At 36.2% G+C, this 18525-nt stretch overlaps 1 long non-coding RNA gene across 1 annotated transcript in view; it reads right to left on the bottom strand.

Moving 5' to 3' along the window:
• Window positions 1-1277: 1277 nt before the first annotated feature.
• The window catches only part of LOC111738693, a 30988-nt gene continuing 13740 nt past the window's right edge, over window positions 1278-18525 (bottom strand). Inside the window, exon 2 of the long non-coding RNA XR_002779948.1 lies at window positions 1278-1986. This is a non-coding gene — a long non-coding RNA (uncharacterized LOC111738693). The remainder of the gene's footprint in view (window positions 1987-18525) is intronic.

The raw sequence follows: 18525 nt of genomic DNA, 5'->3' as shown, positions 1-18525 counted from the left end.
TCGGGGAGAAGCCATGCCGATTTGTCCATTTAGCAGAACACCCAGGAGGTGGACTCTTTCACTCTGGCTTGTGAATAATAGGAAGTACAATTCAGGCTCTTGAAAGCCATGCAGGGCTGCTTCCCGAGCCATGATCTCTTTCTTTATCTTTATTGATTTATGTCCATCTGCTGAGTGAGGTGAATGAACTGGCTTTGGCCTGGCCACTGGATATTATTAGTTCCCTAAATGCAAAAAGTTTTACTTTCATCATAAAATGAGGAGAGGTTTGAGAAATATAGCTGGATTTGTGTGAGTACACAGATCCCAAACATGTGGTCATGACATAAGCATGGGTCCCAGACAGGCAGGTGGTGACATGCTCAGAAGTCATTATGTTGAGAACAGATCTGATCTTACTAAACTCTTGTTTCTCTGACTCGGGCCTCTCTTCCCTTTGCTGTGATGGGAAGACCTTAACTGTCTGTGCTCACCTCTACATTTTCCTCTGCCTGGCATGCAAGTGGAAATTTAATTAATAAAAATTAGTTCGATGGGGAGAAAAAACTAGTTTTATGCCTGAGAATGAAAATGACATGTAAATGTAAGGATGCAGGCTTACAGGAAAAAACAACAACAACACCAACAACAAAAAAAAACATGTTAGTTCTGCTGCAATGCACATTGGAAAATATGATGAGCTCTATTATTCAAAAAAATAATCTCCAAGCCAATTTTTAAAAAGTAAATGAGAAGATTGATTTCTGGTTAATAATATCGGAGGTTATTTTCAAATTTCTCATGGTTAAAATAAATATTATTTTTAAAAATCATTTAAGTGTCAGATTGGTACAGCAAGTATCTTGACAACCAGTTCCAAATTTGCTCTTTCCTTAAGAGAACAGATACTGTAATTGCCACATCCTTGGGGGTAGCTAAAGAGATCTCTGTCTGGTCTCTTTCAATTTAGTAGGTTGACCTTATTTTAAAAGTTACCTGAATTGCTTCAATCAGAAATTTCGTCAAGGCCAGCCTCAAAAATAGACACAATTGGTAATTAACAATGTCACATTATCCTAGAATTGTTCAAAAGAATTCCAGTTTGCCCCTGCTTCTTCCTGCACACACTTGATGCCCCAAATCCTATCATCTAAGCTTTATCCTGTTTGCTTAAAATTCTGATCTTTGTCAAAACTTTAATACCAGGTGAAAGACTAACATTTAAAACTGTAATGGTATTTCTAAAATAGACCCATGGGAATTCTCATGTGTATCTTTTTACATTGTTGTAATGTTACTTTTGCAATCATATAATATTTTTATTAGCTATAAAGTCACAACTCTTTTGCACTGGTCATTGGGATCATTTCTTGAGAAGTGAGATTTTTTTCTTTTAAAGATTTGTGCATTTTTGAAGTTTAGAAACACAGAGCTGCACGCCAGTGTTGATGGGTGAGGTCTAATGGCAGGTCTTTTAGGAGGAAGAAGGTCTCAGTGAGAAAAACTGGTGCAAGAATGATGAGGATAGCAAAGACAATTTCCCTCCTTTAGCCTTTTGAAGTAGAGCTAGGTTCTCTGCTGCCGACGGTGGGCAGATAGTCCACAGCAAGCTGAGCTAAGAGCAAAACCAAGAATGAATGTAGGACACAGGGTGGGGACTAAAGCTAGGAGTGAAGCCATCAGCAAAAGCCTGGAAGCAGTTCCTTGGCATTGTCTTTCTTTAAAAAAAAAAAAAAATTATTCATGCTGATTCTCTTTTAGCAAGCTGTTTATCTTGGGACTTCTGCACAGCAAACTGAATGGAACGTGGGGCCAGGAAGATGGAAAAGCTGAATCACCGAAGGTTGTGTCACTGGTTCACGATCAAACAAAAAAGTACAGTAATGTCCGAGTTGAGAGGCCACAGAGTTGTCAGGCTTCTTGCTCACACCTTTGGCGCTCAGATGATTCATTGTCCTCAGTTCTATCTCAGACATGCACTCCATGACCCAGGACTTCTGATCAGATCTAAAAGGAAAGGTTTCACACTTTTAAATGGTCTTACTCTTCTCCCTCCTTCTTACTTCCTTGGGGATTTAGAATCTTACTGTTTTCATGTCATTTTTTTCTTTCTAAGCATGGAATTATTACGTAAGTTACCTTTGTCTTCAAATTTTAATTGAGATTATAAGTGAACCTGGGTGTCTTATGACTCCCTTTTTTCCCTCTAACATACAGAAAAAAATGGCCTTCAGGAAAGACCTATTACCCAATGACTCTTCACTTCTGCCTACAGTGGCTCTTAACTTTTGTACCATTGACACCTGAGGATATCTAATAGAGCCTACGGACTCCTCCAGATGATGTTTTAAAATGCTTTAAATAAAACACATAGAATTACATAAAATCACAAAGGAAGCCAATTATATTGAATTACAGTTTTCAGAATATTAAAACACCAAGTTATTAATGTAGCAATATATGTGGTTTTTTTAGTGGCAGATTTCATGACATTGTAATTTCAAAATGGTGATGAGATTAAGTGGTCAGTGAAGGTGTCTACAACTATCGAATGCGATGTAAAAATATCTGTGATTTCTATTTCTGATGAATCGTAGTTGAAGTCACTGTGGTTTGTTGCTTACATTATAATTGAAGGAAATCATAAATTTCACTTTGAGGTTAGTGAAAATAAAGATGTCTCTTTTTTTCTTTTAAATCCAAGTTCACAGACTCTGAATTCAATTCAAAGACTCCAGATTAAGAAGCCCTGACGGACAATTTGATGCAATATCGGACCTGATCAATTTCTTTGTAAGCTACTTATGAGGACAGATTTTGTATGGAAGATTCAACTGAACTTCTCAAATTCTCTCCCCACCCCATTTTTTCCCCATATTTTAATTTTTTTATATGCAAAAGTATACCTAAGCAAACTTTGATATTATGCCAGAGATTGGCAAGATTAATTTCAGTCATGACTTTATTTCCTTCTATTCTCTGGATGTGTTAAACATCGGAGAGGCTGGGATTGGTACTGCTGCCTCAGCCAAAGGAACTGAACAGCCTCTGTCTTGGGGGCTTGGTTTTCTCCTTCCTCTGGCAATTCTTTAAGCAAGGAGAGTATATACCACGCCATTCCCACACGTTTATATAGTTTTTCTTCAAAGGATTTCTTGAAACAGATGTTGCCTTTCCACGAGAGAAGCCTCTGGATGCTCTTCCACAGAGAACAGATCGTGTTGTTTCTGACTGCATTTTGGGGAACAAAATCCAATTCCACTGATGATGGTTTTTTCCGTTGGAATTCTTGGCCATAGGCATAAAGCTTTTGCCCACCTAATTTCGTTTTCAGTCTTCCCAAGAATCTATTTTGAGTATATTTACTTTACATTGCTATTCTTAACCATTCTTATAAATTCAAACATTGTTTCACTTATTTACTCATGGTTAGTAAGAAAAGTTCTCTTAATAGCTAGATATTGGCTAGATGCCTGCCACTGTGCAAGCCAGAGGCAAAGGAAGGAAAAAACACCCTGAAGAATACAGGCAAATGAATTTTTGAATGTTATAACTATACAAAGTTTATCCTAAGGAATCCAGGAATTTAAAACATTTAACAAATGCAATGGATACTGTAATTATATATCAAAAAGAAAAAAAAAACAAACATTTCACCAAAATATATACCTTGCATATAAAGTGGATATTGTTATTGTTAATTAAAAGTACTGCTACATTTTCTTTTAACCTTGACTCAAAGTCAGTGTTGTTCTTCATTGTGGATGTGGGTGTTGCTTCATGTAGTGTATATTACTTCATGCCATGTCTTCGTGCCATGACTTGCAGGCTGTTGACATTCAGAGATGATATGTCCTCTTGTTCTACACTATTTTAGTTGGACAACATGGAGAGACTTGCCAAGGGTGTGCTGGTAAATGTTTAACAACTGATTCTCCAGGGAAAATAAAGGCCAGCTTTGTAGCATTTGCCAATTTCTGTGGTGTAAATCCTCCCACCATAGATGATTTCAGGCTACCAAAATGACTTCACTAAACCCAGAGTTGGGAAAAGTTGAGTACAAGTGGCTCTTATAACCCAAGGCAAACCAGCTTTAGCTGCTCACCCTAGAGTCATTTATTCCTTAGGGCTGAGAGCTGTAATTGTCCATATCTGGAGTTGTTTTCTTCTTCTGTTTACATTCAGTTCATACAGCAATATTACAGATAACAGCGAAAGAGTAAGATAGATGATGGTAGATAGATGATAAACAGACAGACAGATAGAAAGATGATAGATGGATAGAGTATCCAGATGAAAGCTCTCTCCCTCTGACACCCTCTCTCTCTCTCGAAGCTGATTTCTGGGACTGCAGTTTTGGTAACGGCATTATATAGCCTTATTTTAAGCAAATCTATGTTCTTTTTTAATGTTCATTGCTACTGATGTCACCTACTAAATGACTCCAAAAGCTAAATGTGACATCTGTTAGACATTGAAGTCTTACACCGACATAGATCCAAGTCTCACACCAACTTTCTGCAGGCCACATATGTTCCAGTTAATTAAGGAAGCCATAAAAAAATTTCTTCCAATGAAGTGAGATCTGTGGCTCTTTATCAGACTTTATGAAAGTATTACCTAGAATGAGATATTCTTGAAGCAGAAACATTTCATCTTTACAATACTTTTCACACACTACAATCCTATAGTTGAAATCAGGGTACATTATGTCTACAAAACTCCCCCAATCTATTCGATCTACATAAAGGAAAATGGTGTTGATGTAGCATGGATCTACATTGGCTCTTAATGCTTACCGCATCCTTTTCTAAATGTTTATAAACTCTCTATTCTCATCATATAAAAAATATGATGACCACTGGCTTCTAAAATCCAACTCTTTTTTTCCTTCTTTGAAAACTAGAACTGCCAGGGGCTAAATGATTAAGTTGCCCAATTATCCTCTTTTTCCTCATTGACAAAACATGAGCCTGGACTCTAAGATCTAAGTGTACATTGTATATTGAGATACAATTCACATACCATATAATTCACCAATTGAAAGTGTACAATTCAATGGTTTTTAATATATTCACAGAGTTGTGTGATCATCAGCACCTTCAATTTCAGAATATTTTTATCATCCCTAAAAGAAACCCTGTACTCATTAGTAGTAACTTCTTATTCTTCCCTTCCCATGGGCTCAGAGAATCACTAATCTATTTGTCTCTATAGATTTGGCTATTGAGGACATTTCCTATAAATGAAGTTATACAATTTGTGGTCTTTTGTAATTGGTTTCTTTCATTTAGCATTACAGTTTCAAAGTTTATCCATATAGTACCATGTATCAGTACTTCATCTCTTTTTGCAACATTATTTGCAAAAAAATTTCCCTGAAAAAGATTGTCTTTTCTCTTACTTGTTGGTGTCCTTTGAGCAGAACAAATGTTTTAATTTTGATGAAGTCCAATTTTTAAGAAATATTTTCTTTGGTTGCTTGTGCTTTCAGGGCCATTTCTAACAATCTATTACCTAATTCAAGGCCACAAAGACTTACGCCTATGTTTTCTTCTGAATTTTACAGGTTTAGTGTTTACATTTAGGTCTCTAGTCTGTCCTGTATTAATATTTTTTTAATATAGTGTGCATACGGTTTATTCTTTTAGATGTGCATATCCAGTTATCCCAGCAATATTTGTTGAAAAGAGCATTCTTTCCCCCATCAAAGTGTCTTGGCACTCTTGTTGGAAATCAGTCGACCATCGAGTCAAATCTTGATTTAAGTATGTGGAAGACAAGAAATTCTAAGTCATCACTCAACTAGTAGCAATTCAACTTTCTTTCCAGTTCTCCAGGTATCATTCTGGGCGACTAGAATCTGCATGGCACCAAGCGTGGAGCTACAGAGCCATGCATGTCAGGGAAAGAGCTCTAATGAGGTCCCTCAGGATGTTGTCTCTGACCTTATTCTTTTCAGCATTTTATTGATGACTAGAATGGAGATGCATGTTTATTAAATTTTCAGGGAACTCAAAGTTTAAAGGAGCTAGTCAATACTATAGGCAATACAATGCAAATTCAAAATACTTTTCACTGGCCAGAAAACTAGATTGAAATAAACAAAATGAAGGCAGCTTGAGATAAATAGGAACACTTAGTTTCAAAAATTAATTACATAAGTATTAGATATTGGAAACTTTCCTGGAGGTTTTAGTTGATAGAATTGTAGTTCTTAGATTTAGGGGTTGATAATCCTATTGTACTCTGCAGTAGTTCCTCCGTATGTTTGGGGAGACTCTTAAAAAGCCTCTGGATTCCCCTTGATACCACCATGTAATAACTTAGCAAGAAGCTTATGTAGCTAACAGGTTTTTGACTATTATTTCTAAATAAAGTACACAAAGTTCTAAGTGTTCTTAATTACAAACAAGATACAAACATACACACACATATCTGTATACACATACATAAACACACACATACATATATACTATACACACTTATATACACTTATGCATACATATAGATAGATGATAGATGATAGGTAGATAGATAGATTGACAGTTTCTGTCTGTCAATAGGTATAGATAGATGAACTATACAGTTTATGAGTAAGTTTGTTTAATTTTTTCTTGTTGTTGCTCAATAATTTTATGTCTAAAAGTTTTTGGTGAATAGTAGTCCCTCTGTACATTTCACTTGCTTACTGTTTTGATATATATATTTGTTTTCTACATGTAGATTAGAGACAAATCTTTTAACTTACATAAAGTTGAAAAAAGGTAAAAAAAAAAGGTTGTTATTAGAAGTTACTATGGGCCCTAAATGTATACTCTAAATAAGTCTTTAAAAGTAACTGAAGCATTCTTTTCATCTCTCTACCTAATACCACCATCACCTCAAGAGAGTTGCCCAGTGTTTCTTTAAGAGTTCTGTAATGAGGTCTTGGACATTCCTCTCTGTCATGTGCCCTTATCAATAGTTGCAGGGATCTGAAACTGAATAGCTGAAGACTCTATGCCTTTAGACAAAGGTCCAGATTCAGAGTGTTTAACTTCAACTTTATCCCTAATAAAGCTTAGTGGGAATATATTGTTCAATTCCGAGTGCAAAGACATCAGAATGACACTAATAAACTAGGGGAACATCCTGGGGAAAGCAAAAGGCACTATGAGAGATATGAAAGCATGTTGGATGAAGAACGTTTGGGAAAAAAAGGTCTAGCCTGGAGAAGAAAATATTAAAGATATGATAGATATATTCAAATATTAAAGCAACTATGATGTTTTATAGCAGAATGTGTTAATTTTTACTTTGTTTTCAGACATCAATACTAGGAACAATAGATGTATTATGTTTTAATTCAAACTAATACAAAGGTCTAATAACTGCACCGGCATGGCCAAAGAAAGGTCTGCCTTGAGAGGGATGAACAGGATCTCTGAGCCCTCCAAAGCAAAAATTAGTTTACCTACTGGGGATACTATAAAAAAGATGGGGAAATGATAGGGCAAGATCTCTTCCAAACATAGATGTTCATAATTCTCTCCCTTTTCTCAACCAGCCATAGCCAATATCATATATGGCCTCTCTCCACAATGATATCAAAGCTTAGTTATCCTTCCCCAACCCATTTTTTCAAAATTAGTAGAACATCTGGTCTTTGGTTTTTACATTATATTCATAGAAGAAGCCCATTCCATTTTATAAAAATTTAGTAGCCTGGATTTAAGTCCATATTTAATAAAACTTGTCCCCCTTTTTTCCTTCCATTAATAAGGTACTGTCCAGTAATCACTTCTTGGAGGCCTGGGGATCAGTCTATGAACACTAGTTTACCCCCCAAATAATGCTGTTAGGTTCTCTATCTCTGTCACCCCTTCAGAAATGCCTGTTTTGGGGAATATGGGTCCCCAAAAGGATGCATTTACCTGCTGACGGTAGACGTTGGGTGAGCCAAATACCTGCTTCTTCCCAAAATGTGTTATTGGACGACAGAAAAATTCCACAGTAAAATATCTATTTTTGAATTATGTCCCAATTGGTTATATCTAGTAGTAATGCTTACATCAAAACATTCATATTCTGATAAGACCAGTCTCATATGAATCCTGATTGTGAACAGAGTTTAAAGAAGGATACACCCATTCTTTATGGTTCATAAGCTTGTTTTAATAAGAAAATCTCTGATTCTAGAGTACTAGAGGAAAAGTGGTGGCCCATAGAACACACACACCCACACACACGCGCGCGCGCGCATGCACACACACACACATGCACGCGCACACACACACACACACACACACACACATGCATACTTCTGGCAATTCAGTAACAGTATGACTTTTTTTTGTTATTGTTTTTTCTTTAATTTGAGACTAGTGTCAGGCTTCATATATTGATAAATTATAAAATAACTCTTCGAATCTTTTTTTAATGCACCTTAACCATTTTTCTTTTAAACATGCTACACAAACTATGTTACAGATTGACAGCAGGAAAGAAGAAATTCTACCTATTTTCAGTGCTGTCATCATGAAAATATAATGAAATGTGTTCATTTCTGATGGATAAATCAATACGGGTACATGTCCTTCATAGGATTTGGTTGAAAGAGGAATGTCTGTTTGTCACCTTTCTCTCTCCTTCCACCAACATGAAAAAAAGCATTGAGAAAGAGACATTTTTACATCTTTTAGTTGATGAAAGAAGGAAAGTTGGCATATTCTAGGCAATTAATCTCAAAAGATGGGTGAAAGTTTAGATAAAAACCTCAAATGATTTCCTCTTTCAATCTGAAAACAACCTTAAAAAAATATTTATAATCCATAAGACAGGAACCAGAGAGGAGATAATGCTTTGAAACAGAGAGTGTAAATATGCATCATCGATTTAATGCTTCCTCTTAAAAAAGAAAATATTTTTGAAAACTCTTGGGAAAGCAGCAGGGTGAAGTGCAAAGAGACTTGAATTCTCATTCCAGCACTGGTAATTCTTAACTCTGAGATACAGAATAGGTTACTTAACTTTACAGAGTCGGTTTTTCATTGGTGAAACTAACATTTTTATGTCACAGCAGAGGATTTTTGAGAAGATTCAATAAGTTAATATACATAAAGTGTTTGGCATGATATTAGACTGTAGGTATTTACTTATCTTCAGCTAATAGAAATAAGTCTTTGATAATAAAGAATATTAGGTAAACTGGAATTGAATCTCTTATTTTTAAATCATTTTTATGATTGAATACATCATTTTTAAAGGTAGCTCATGCATTTATGGTTCAAAACAAAAATAATATTGTGTGGTTTGTGAGTGTATATTTATAAACATACATATTTATACACACACGTATAATTCATTTAATAAACAAAAATAGTGGCACTCGATAACTATTAAAGGCTTTCTGTGAATATCTTTTAATATCCTCTAAGTTATAACATCTCAAACTCAATAAATTTGGACTGTGAAGTATAAAATTTTGTACCATAAATTCTTCAGTCTCACTAGAGGCACAGAAAGCTCACATCCTGTTCCAGATGGTAGACAGCCTTTCCAGGCAGCTCACTTAAAAAAGATGAAGCTGGCACTTCTGCAAAGTAACCATTAGGAAGCTTTTGCTTTGCTTACAGGGAGCACTCAGTGAGTTTCAATTTTAAGTGATCCCAAACTAGTCCACACAATCTAAAAAGCTGGTGAGTGTTCAGCAGGATAACTAGGTGTAGCTTTGTAGAAAGAATATTGGAATTAGAGCTGATTTGGGAGACTTGGGATTTTACTACTACTTGTTGAACCTTGAAGGTATTGTTTAATTTTGTCTGAATTTCCATTCTTTTATCTACCAACAGATGCCGGTTCATTTGCTTAAAATAAAAATAATGCCTTATTTTATACTTCCCTCCTTGCCGTCTCTGCTACAACCGAACAAGTCTTCTTCAAGCTTCTTAAATATACTGAGCTCTTTTTTTCATTTCAAGACCTTTGCACAAAGCTTCACATTAAGCCAGGAAGTCTCTTCCTACCCTGTGTTTCTCACTTCCTGTCTTGGATTAGCCTAAATATTACCCCTTCAGAGAGTCCCTCTCTGACTTTCCCTATTAGTTTGTCTCCTATCACTTGTCATAATTTATAATTGCTTCATTTGTTTGGTTTGATTATAATTTGCTCAGCTATCTTACTGAAATATAGGTTCATTGAGAGACTCTAGCTGTCTTGCTCACCATCACATTCTGAGTGTCCACTAAAGTGCCTGATAGAATTGAATAAAAGGTGTTCCATAGATGAATTAGCATTTGCACAGTTGTTACATAACTTAAGATAATTTATGACATATTTTATGATCTTGATAAAGTAAATCTTTTTAAAAATTATTTTTAGGGGAAGATTTGACACAAGATACATCTAGTTCATGTGTTAAATTATCTGTGCTTGAGTTGTAAAAGCAAAGTATGGCAGGGCCACTATCTGTGTAGAGTCAAAGTCACTTCTGACACACTGAAGGGCTAATTTATAGAGGAAAATCCCCTCGAACAGATAAGATGTCACCCATTTAAAGATATTCACAGCTTTAAAAGCACCAGCATACATTTTCAAAGTTTTCATTTTCTAGAGACCAGCTAGGACAAGGAGCTGACCTGAGCATGTAATCAAGATTACATTTTCTCCATCCCACTTAGAGTATGGCAAAGTTGTCATTACAAACCTGGTTGTGTCTCCCTTAGACAAGTTTAAGATAGGTGGCCTTTTATTCTCACTTTTTCTTGGAGCAAAAGAAAGCTGCTTCAGTGGGTCTAGTCTCTATTTTCAATAAAAAACTAACAATTTGAAACCCATTGGTAGTTATTGAAGGATGCTTCTACTATATTTTTTCAATTAATGACTCCAGTCCAGGTCTCTTTAAGTGAATCTGAGCAGACTATTGGAGAAAGGAGGGTTCTGCAGATGCCTTCTTAAAATCAGAAAAAGGCCAATAAAAACTAATGATCTAACAACAAACAACTGCCAATTCTGTGTCACTGAGTCATCTTCTGTTGGGAAATGTTTGGATTTCATTAGGCTTTTAAGTACCACTGGCTGATTTATTATTTTAATTTTTTATTTTCTTAGTGGGTTGTCATGAAACTTTAGATCATTAATATGAAGAATAAAATGTCAAATAAGCTATAATTTCCTACATGAGTACAGTAATGATGATAATAAAAATCACTGAAGGTTCTTATATTTATTTATATCAACTAAACTCCAAGATGGTATAAAAATCATCCTTCAGAATATTTATCACCCTTTTCCTACTTCATCTTCTGATCTCTGCTGTCATTCTGATCTCTTGCAGCTTTTTTATCTTGTGATACTCAACCCACATCTAACATCTAGGCTGAGCCTTCTTTCTAATATTGTTCAAATCTTTACATTCCTTTCCATTTTTTTTTTTTGATGGGAGTGTTCTGTGCAATATTTATTGTGCCATCTCTAAAGATGCCGTCATGAAAAATCACAATTAACTTCTGAAAAGGGATTAAATAAAGTTACATGGAAAAAATAAAATAAGGTTGCTTATTTCAGGAGTCTGGTCAAAATGGAAAGTTTAAGCACTACTTGAGATTTAGTATGTTTTCCCTAATTAGAAAAGCTATTCTCTCCTACATGTCTTCAATTAATATGCGCTACTAGTTCCCCAAATGACTATGCATCTATGTTGGTACATGCCTACTTTCTCAGTAATGAAATATGCTAAATTAAATTGTTACATGTTTTGGGGGAAATTCTCTATAAAGTCCCTATACTCAGTGAATAAAGACCCCAAAGGGAATCTGCTGTGCCCAGTAACCTAAACAGCCTAATTAATTACAACTTCATGTCTCAAAAGTTGAAACACTTAGATTATGTATTTTTATCTTTATTTTTGGTATGCAATAATATTACAAACACTAAATAGATAACTGCAGAAAATATTAGAATGTAGATTCATGGAGCTTTAAATTCTTCATCAGAGAGGGCAATGTGATTCAGACGAATGTCTAGGCAAGTTTTTTCAAAATTTTTTGAAATTATGACCCAAAGTAAGAAGTAAATAATAAATAAGCCCAATACACACATGGATATACATCATGGGTCACAGAGGGCTCTGTAGGCCATTGTAAGGTTTTCAGTTTCTATTCTAAGTGTGTGATGGGAAGCTTCTGAGGGAATTTTAGCTGAGGAGTAACATAGTATGGCTGATTCTAACCAACTCATCCTGACTGTTGTGTCACAGAATGTGAGGGGCCAACTATGGAAGCCAGGAGACCAGTTAGGAGATTGTTCTGATAATGCAGATGAAGAATGATGGTTGTGGGGCCAGGGCAGTAGTAGTGAACTCGGTAAAAACAAAACAAAACAAAAAACAAAACAAAACAAAACAAAACAGTCCATTTCTGGATATTCGTGAAGGCAGAACCAACCACCTTGAAAGATTGGATGTGTGATCTGAGAGAAAGGCATAGGAATCAAGGATGATTTCCAGGTTTGACCCTGGAGATTCTATTTATTGAGACTGGAAAGATAAAAGAGGAGCATATTTAGAGGAAGAAAACAGTTTTGTTTATGTTTGAGCTGCCTATTGGACATCCAAGTAAAAATGTCTGATTAGAGGCCAGAAATTAACCAGCTTCAGATTCATGAGAGAAGACCTGGCTGGGTGTATACATTTGGGAGTTGTCAAAATATGTTGGTATTTAAAGAATTGGACAAGGAATTCTCAATCACCAAAGGAGTAAACATTGACTAAGAAAGAAAAGATCTTAGTTGAGTTCTCCTGAAAACAAGGACTTTAATGCATATAATTTAACTGGGAGGTGGGAACCCAGAAAGCACAGGTCAGGAAGTGAGGAAAGTGACACAAGGAAAGGGGAAAAACCAACTAAAGGAATAAAATGGGTGTTTTACAAGCTGGTTACCACCAGTTCCACTGGAACTGAAGGACTATTTAGAACACACAAGAAGAGATGTGGATCTGAGAGATGAGACAAGTATTTATCCAGCATCCCTGTCTTCACTAGTTGAGAGATGTTCCTGAAGGTGTTGAGTCTCTGGATGTTCCTGGCCCAAAGAGCTGGAAAAAGTTCTAGGTGGAGAAGCAGAGAGATAGACCAGGGGACTTGGGGCAGGGCATTGAAGGATCTGGCTCTGGGTCCAAAGACTGAGCTGTTTGGAAGTTCAGAACATGAGGAGGCTCTAGTTAAGGAGACTGAGAAGGAATGACCTGTGTAGTAGGAGGAAAACTAGAAGAAGCTGGTGGCTGGAGGTCAAGAAGGTAATTCCAGAAAGGAATGATACTGAGTCCTCGTCATTGGATTTTGCATCATAGAATTTGAAAACCACTTATTGGGGTGGGCCAGGATAAAAGCCTAATTGGATGAGGTTCAAAAGGAGGAGAGAAGTTGAAAACAACTAGCTTAAAAAACTTATTGGAGGAGCGTTGTTATAAAGAGAAGCGATTGAAGGAGAAGGAGATTGGAGAAGTTGCAGAATATTCTTACTGTGAAATCCACAGTAGGGTAGAATGAAAAGGAGAGATATGACAGATGTATTTGAGACTTCTGGCACGAGTAAGAGACAAGTATTCATTGGTTTGGCAGTGGCAATAATGAATGAGTCTATATTTAGGGTCAATATCTATAGTTCTTGCATGTGCTTCATCAATCACCCTCTCTCCTTCTAAACCTAGAAGATGAATGGGATCGGAATCATATTTAACACAACTATTGAGATTTTGTTTTCTAAAATGTCATTTCAAGGTGTAGTAACTCGAGTTGGAAAACAGTGATTATATCTATAAACCAAAGTAGCAAGGATTTTTCAGAATATATTATGAGAAAATAAAGCATTTCATATGAACTTAAAAATTAAAACATTATGATGAGTACATCTATGTTTATATGTGTATGCATAAAATGATTATTCCAAATATAGTTAAATTCTGAAAGGCATTTAGTATTATTAACCTTTTTATTTTCCCCATGTCATTCATTGTCTCTATACTTTTCAGGTCTATTAATTGATTTTATAAATTAACAACCTCTGATGACTCTGAAGTCGCTTAAGAGCAACTTGATCTGTTAGAAAGAAATTCTGCGTACAAGCCCTTGATGATAAGGCAGCATTGACATGTGGGTGTTTATGTTGAAGAACAAGTAGAAAATAGTGGCATTACAACTCTTGTAGATTGGAACAAAATTGTTATAAGCTTATGCAAAACACAAATGGAAAAAAATTATTCAGAAGAAAAACAAAGACAATCTTCATTTAAAAGCTACATGGAATGTAGCTCTCATTCAAAATGACTTTCTTTTATACTATGACCAAATGAGAAACTTTTTAAAGTTTATTTTGTGAATACTTAGGGTTTTATGGAAGAAAATAATTATGTTCTATTTCCAAATACCATTCACAGAGAATTCACAGATGTATGTAGAGATAACATTCTGCACTAAGCCTATGTCTAACATCGATCTGACACAATGATTTGAATTCACCTTTGGAACGTAAAGTCACAAAAGATGAGTCAGTTTACTCTTGAGTTAAAATTTAATGAAGCTAGTTATGCAGAAAAGATACAACATAATTGAAGTTGTGGTCATACCACAAATGAGTGCCTTCCAGTATATGGTTTATATTATAAAATTAAACATTAGTCGGCATCCAGATGTTAGACATCAACACTGTGTGTGTATGTCTGTATAAACTGAATTGGAATTGTATGTAATAAACAAGAGCCATTTTCAGGAAATAAATCACTGTAAGGAGTTATACGAAATAATATATTAATTTAAACTCCAACTCCATTTTCTTTTAAAACTACTTGGAGGTACTGAAGATAAATTTTCTTCTGGGGGGGTGGGAAAAAGTCTGCTGTTAAAACTCCATCTTACATTTACCATCCTGTCTACTCGTAGCTGACCTGAAGATCAAGCAGTGATATGCATGCATGAGGCCGGCAGGAGCATGTATGCAGACATTGCATAAGTGGTAGGGGGAACTGGGCCCCTTTCCTCACATTTTTACCAAGGGGCCGGCCACTACTCAGCTCCAGGTGATTTCTTCTAAGAGGGACTGCACAAAGTTTTCCAGTCTTTAAAGAGGATCCTCTTCCCCCCTTTTAAATCTGGGTTTTTATACCAAATACTTTAATTTTAAAGAATTGGACAAGGAATTTTTAAAAGACATTTTCAGTTGATACAAACCAGGTTCGAAGAGTAGATTTCACCCACAGGCAGCCAGTTTGCAAACTCTGCTCTATGCAGACAATACGAAGGCAACGCAGCAAGCTTTGGGCTGGATTTTACATTTTACTTTCCTTATGAACTGCCATAGATTCTTAAATGTACAGAAGGCACTCTTTATCAACAGGGTCAGGAAAAAGTAATTAGAGGTTTGTTAAAAATCACACATGTGAAAGCCTGGGCAAGAGCACGACAGAATCTTCTGGGGCATAGGAAACATTCTAGATCTTGATGATCTGGGCGGTAACACAAGTGTATGTATGTGTGAAAAGTCATTGAGCTGCACACTTAAGATACATGCACTTTACACACTTGAGATGTATATATCTATATCTATATCATCTATATCTATATCATCTATATCGATATCTATATCTAATCTATATCATCTATGTATATCTAATCTATCTATGTCTATCTAATCTATATCTATCTATCTATCTATCATCTATCATCTATTGCCTATCTAGATATCTCCTCTCAACCAAAAAACTACCAACTTTAGAACTTTAAAATAATCAGATGGCAACTTCAGTGTAGGAATGGACAGGGCAATGACATCCCTTGGGCTGTGTAGCTGAGACAAGCCAGTCTTAGCAACACATGTTATATTTAGTGGGAAGAAAGACTTCATAAATCAAAAAGATGAAAACTAGTCCTATCTTGTTGCTCCCAGTATATTTCTATGCCTCTCAGTGGCTGGTCGGCTCCTCTTTTTGATCTAAGTGGAAGCTCACTTCAGGCAGGCTTCATTAATTTCTTCACATGAGTCACAATGAACCGGAGATGTGATTGAATGGAAGGTGCACTCAGGCCAAGGGTACAGATTCCTTTAATGCAGGTAAAGGGTACATCTGATTCCACACACGTCTACAAGAACTGAGAGCGGTAAGCTTCGCAGGCCTGAGTGTCCTTGTGAAACATCCTGCTGTGGGTGTTTCAGCCCCATCTGGATGAGCATCCTATCGGGTACATCATGAAACTTTCTTATGGTCCTCTTTCGGAGTAGAGATGGGGTGGAATTGGGTGGGTGCTCTGATCACGTGCCTGTCTGCTCACCAGGTGCAAACAACTGATATCAACCCCAGCACATTCCCAAGTGCATATCTCAAGACTAGGAGGAAATTTTGCAAGGTCCCATGTCCAGGCATCTCATTGCCCTAGCTGGTTCAAGCTTCAGATCTGCGGGAGTCTGTGATTGTAACTTCAGTTCTGCCAACATTTGTGAGTTCCTGTGGGGCACACAGAAATGAGCGAACCATAATACTTGCTGCATCCATTTGCTAGGACTGCCATAACAAAGTACCATAAACTGGACAGCTTAGAAGAACAGAAATTTATTGTCTACTTAGCTCCAGAGGCTGGAAGTCTGAAATCAAGGTGCTGGCATGGCTGTGCTCCCTCTGAAGGTGCTAAGGAAAAATCGGCTCCAGGTCTCTCTCTTAGCTTTTGGTAGTTCCTTGACTTGTGGCAGCATAATTCCAGTCTTCACATGGCATGTTCCTTGAATACATGTCTATGTTCAAATTTCTCCCTTTTTTAAGGATACCTATTATATTAGGTCAAAGGCCCACCCTAACCAAGTATGACCTCATCTTAACTACATCTGCAATGACCCTATTTCCAAATAAGGTCATTTATTCTGAGGTACATGGGTTAGGATTTCATTATAAGAATTTGAGTAGGCAGTGCAATTCAGTGCCATAACACTTGCCTTCCAAGGGTTTATGATTCAGTTAGAGAGAGAGGCATATGCACCACTGACGTCTGTGAAAAATTACTAGTTACTAAGATAAAATGATACTGGAATTTGTTCCCAAGGATTTGTCTAATACTATCTACCTACCAACTGTTTGTTTCACAATTTGTCAGCATAGTAATAAATAAAACTGCTTTATAGGCACATCAGTATTGTACAAATATTTCAACCAAGACAAAAAGGTGAATAATAATACTACTATAGAAAAATGTTATGTAGTTTTTAGTATGAGGCAAAAAGTAAAAAAGACTCAATAATGAATTCCATTCAAGGAAGGAAGAGAAAAATAAAAGTGATATGAGGAAAGCACTGCATTTCAATTTATCATGGCCAAGAGAGCAAAGCATTCACCATTTAAATTGTGTCTACCTGGCAGGGCAGAGTGGAAATTTGGTGATTATCCAGTTAATCTAATCAGGTTGGGTATTCATTTGGATAATTCAAGCTCCATATGAACAGGGCAGGTGTTTAAGAAAATTATCCAAAACATTTTTCTAAACATGTGGTTCAAAGAAGGGGGCCTAGAAATTAGAGGTCAATGAAGATGATTTTGAGACTTTTCTCCTGGAATTTTCGGGCCAATCGTGATCATCACAGAAATATAGACATCAAAAGGAGACTTAGATAAAGTTTAACATGTAAGAAAGAGAATTCCAGGTACAGTGGAAGAGCCTTACCTTGGAGACATGTGAACCCTGCATTTGCAGCTTTCAACATTGAGCACATCGTTTAACTTGTTCCCATTATTGATGGCTTTCTACTAAGATGGAAGGAAATAGCTTATTATCTGAATGTTACTTTATGTTCTATAGACATTGCCTATTTCCTTGGGTGTATTTTGTTGCATACTTCCTTGTCACATGTGTTCAAATAATAAAGTGTCGTAAAAGTTGTGTCTGATGGGAGGGATGCTAGCTCAGGTTTTTCACAAAAGCAAAATTGTTTTTAAAAACTTTTTTTTCTCCATACCTTTATTTCCTCTTACATGTAGTACTTAAAAACAAATACCAATCTGATGATGCCAGTCTTTTGCTGAAAATAGTTCAATGACTTCCCATTGCCCTTGAAGCCAAGCACAAACTCTAAAACATGATTTGCCAAGTCCCACAGGTTTTGACCCTAGTTTTCTTGTCTAGTCATAAGGAATGTTTTCTCTCCTTCTTTCAGTTCCTTAAATAGTCAAAGCTTTTTTTTTTTTTTTTTTTGCCTCTGAGCATCTGTTCCTACTGTTCCCTCTGCTTCTGTATTTCATCTCTGTCTGGTTCATTCTTCCTCATTTTTCCAGCCTCAGTCTAGATGTCACTTGTTCTAGGAGTCACCTCTGATGCCCAAGTCCATATTTAGAACTCTTCCTTCTTGGCATCTGACTCATCCTCATTTTGTAGTACTTATCAGACTGTACCATAATTGTTTGCTTATTTGTGTGTATTCCTCTGTATACTGTAATTTTTCCTGAGAGCAGACAATGATTCTTTCTTGTTCAATATTGTATTCTCAATGCCTGGTGGGTAAAGTTGGTACAAGACAGTGTTTTGAATAAAT

The sequence above is a fragment of the Pteropus vampyrus genome, unplaced genomic scaffold, assembly GCF_000151845.1.
Source record: "Pteropus vampyrus isolate Shadow unplaced genomic scaffold, Pvam_2.0 Scaffold42, whole genome shotgun sequence".
NCBI classification, from domain to species: domain Eukaryota; kingdom Metazoa; phylum Chordata; class Mammalia; order Chiroptera; family Pteropodidae; genus Pteropus; species Pteropus vampyrus.
Note: the sequence above shows the minus strand (reverse complement) of the source record. Positions and strands in the feature narration are given on the sequence as shown.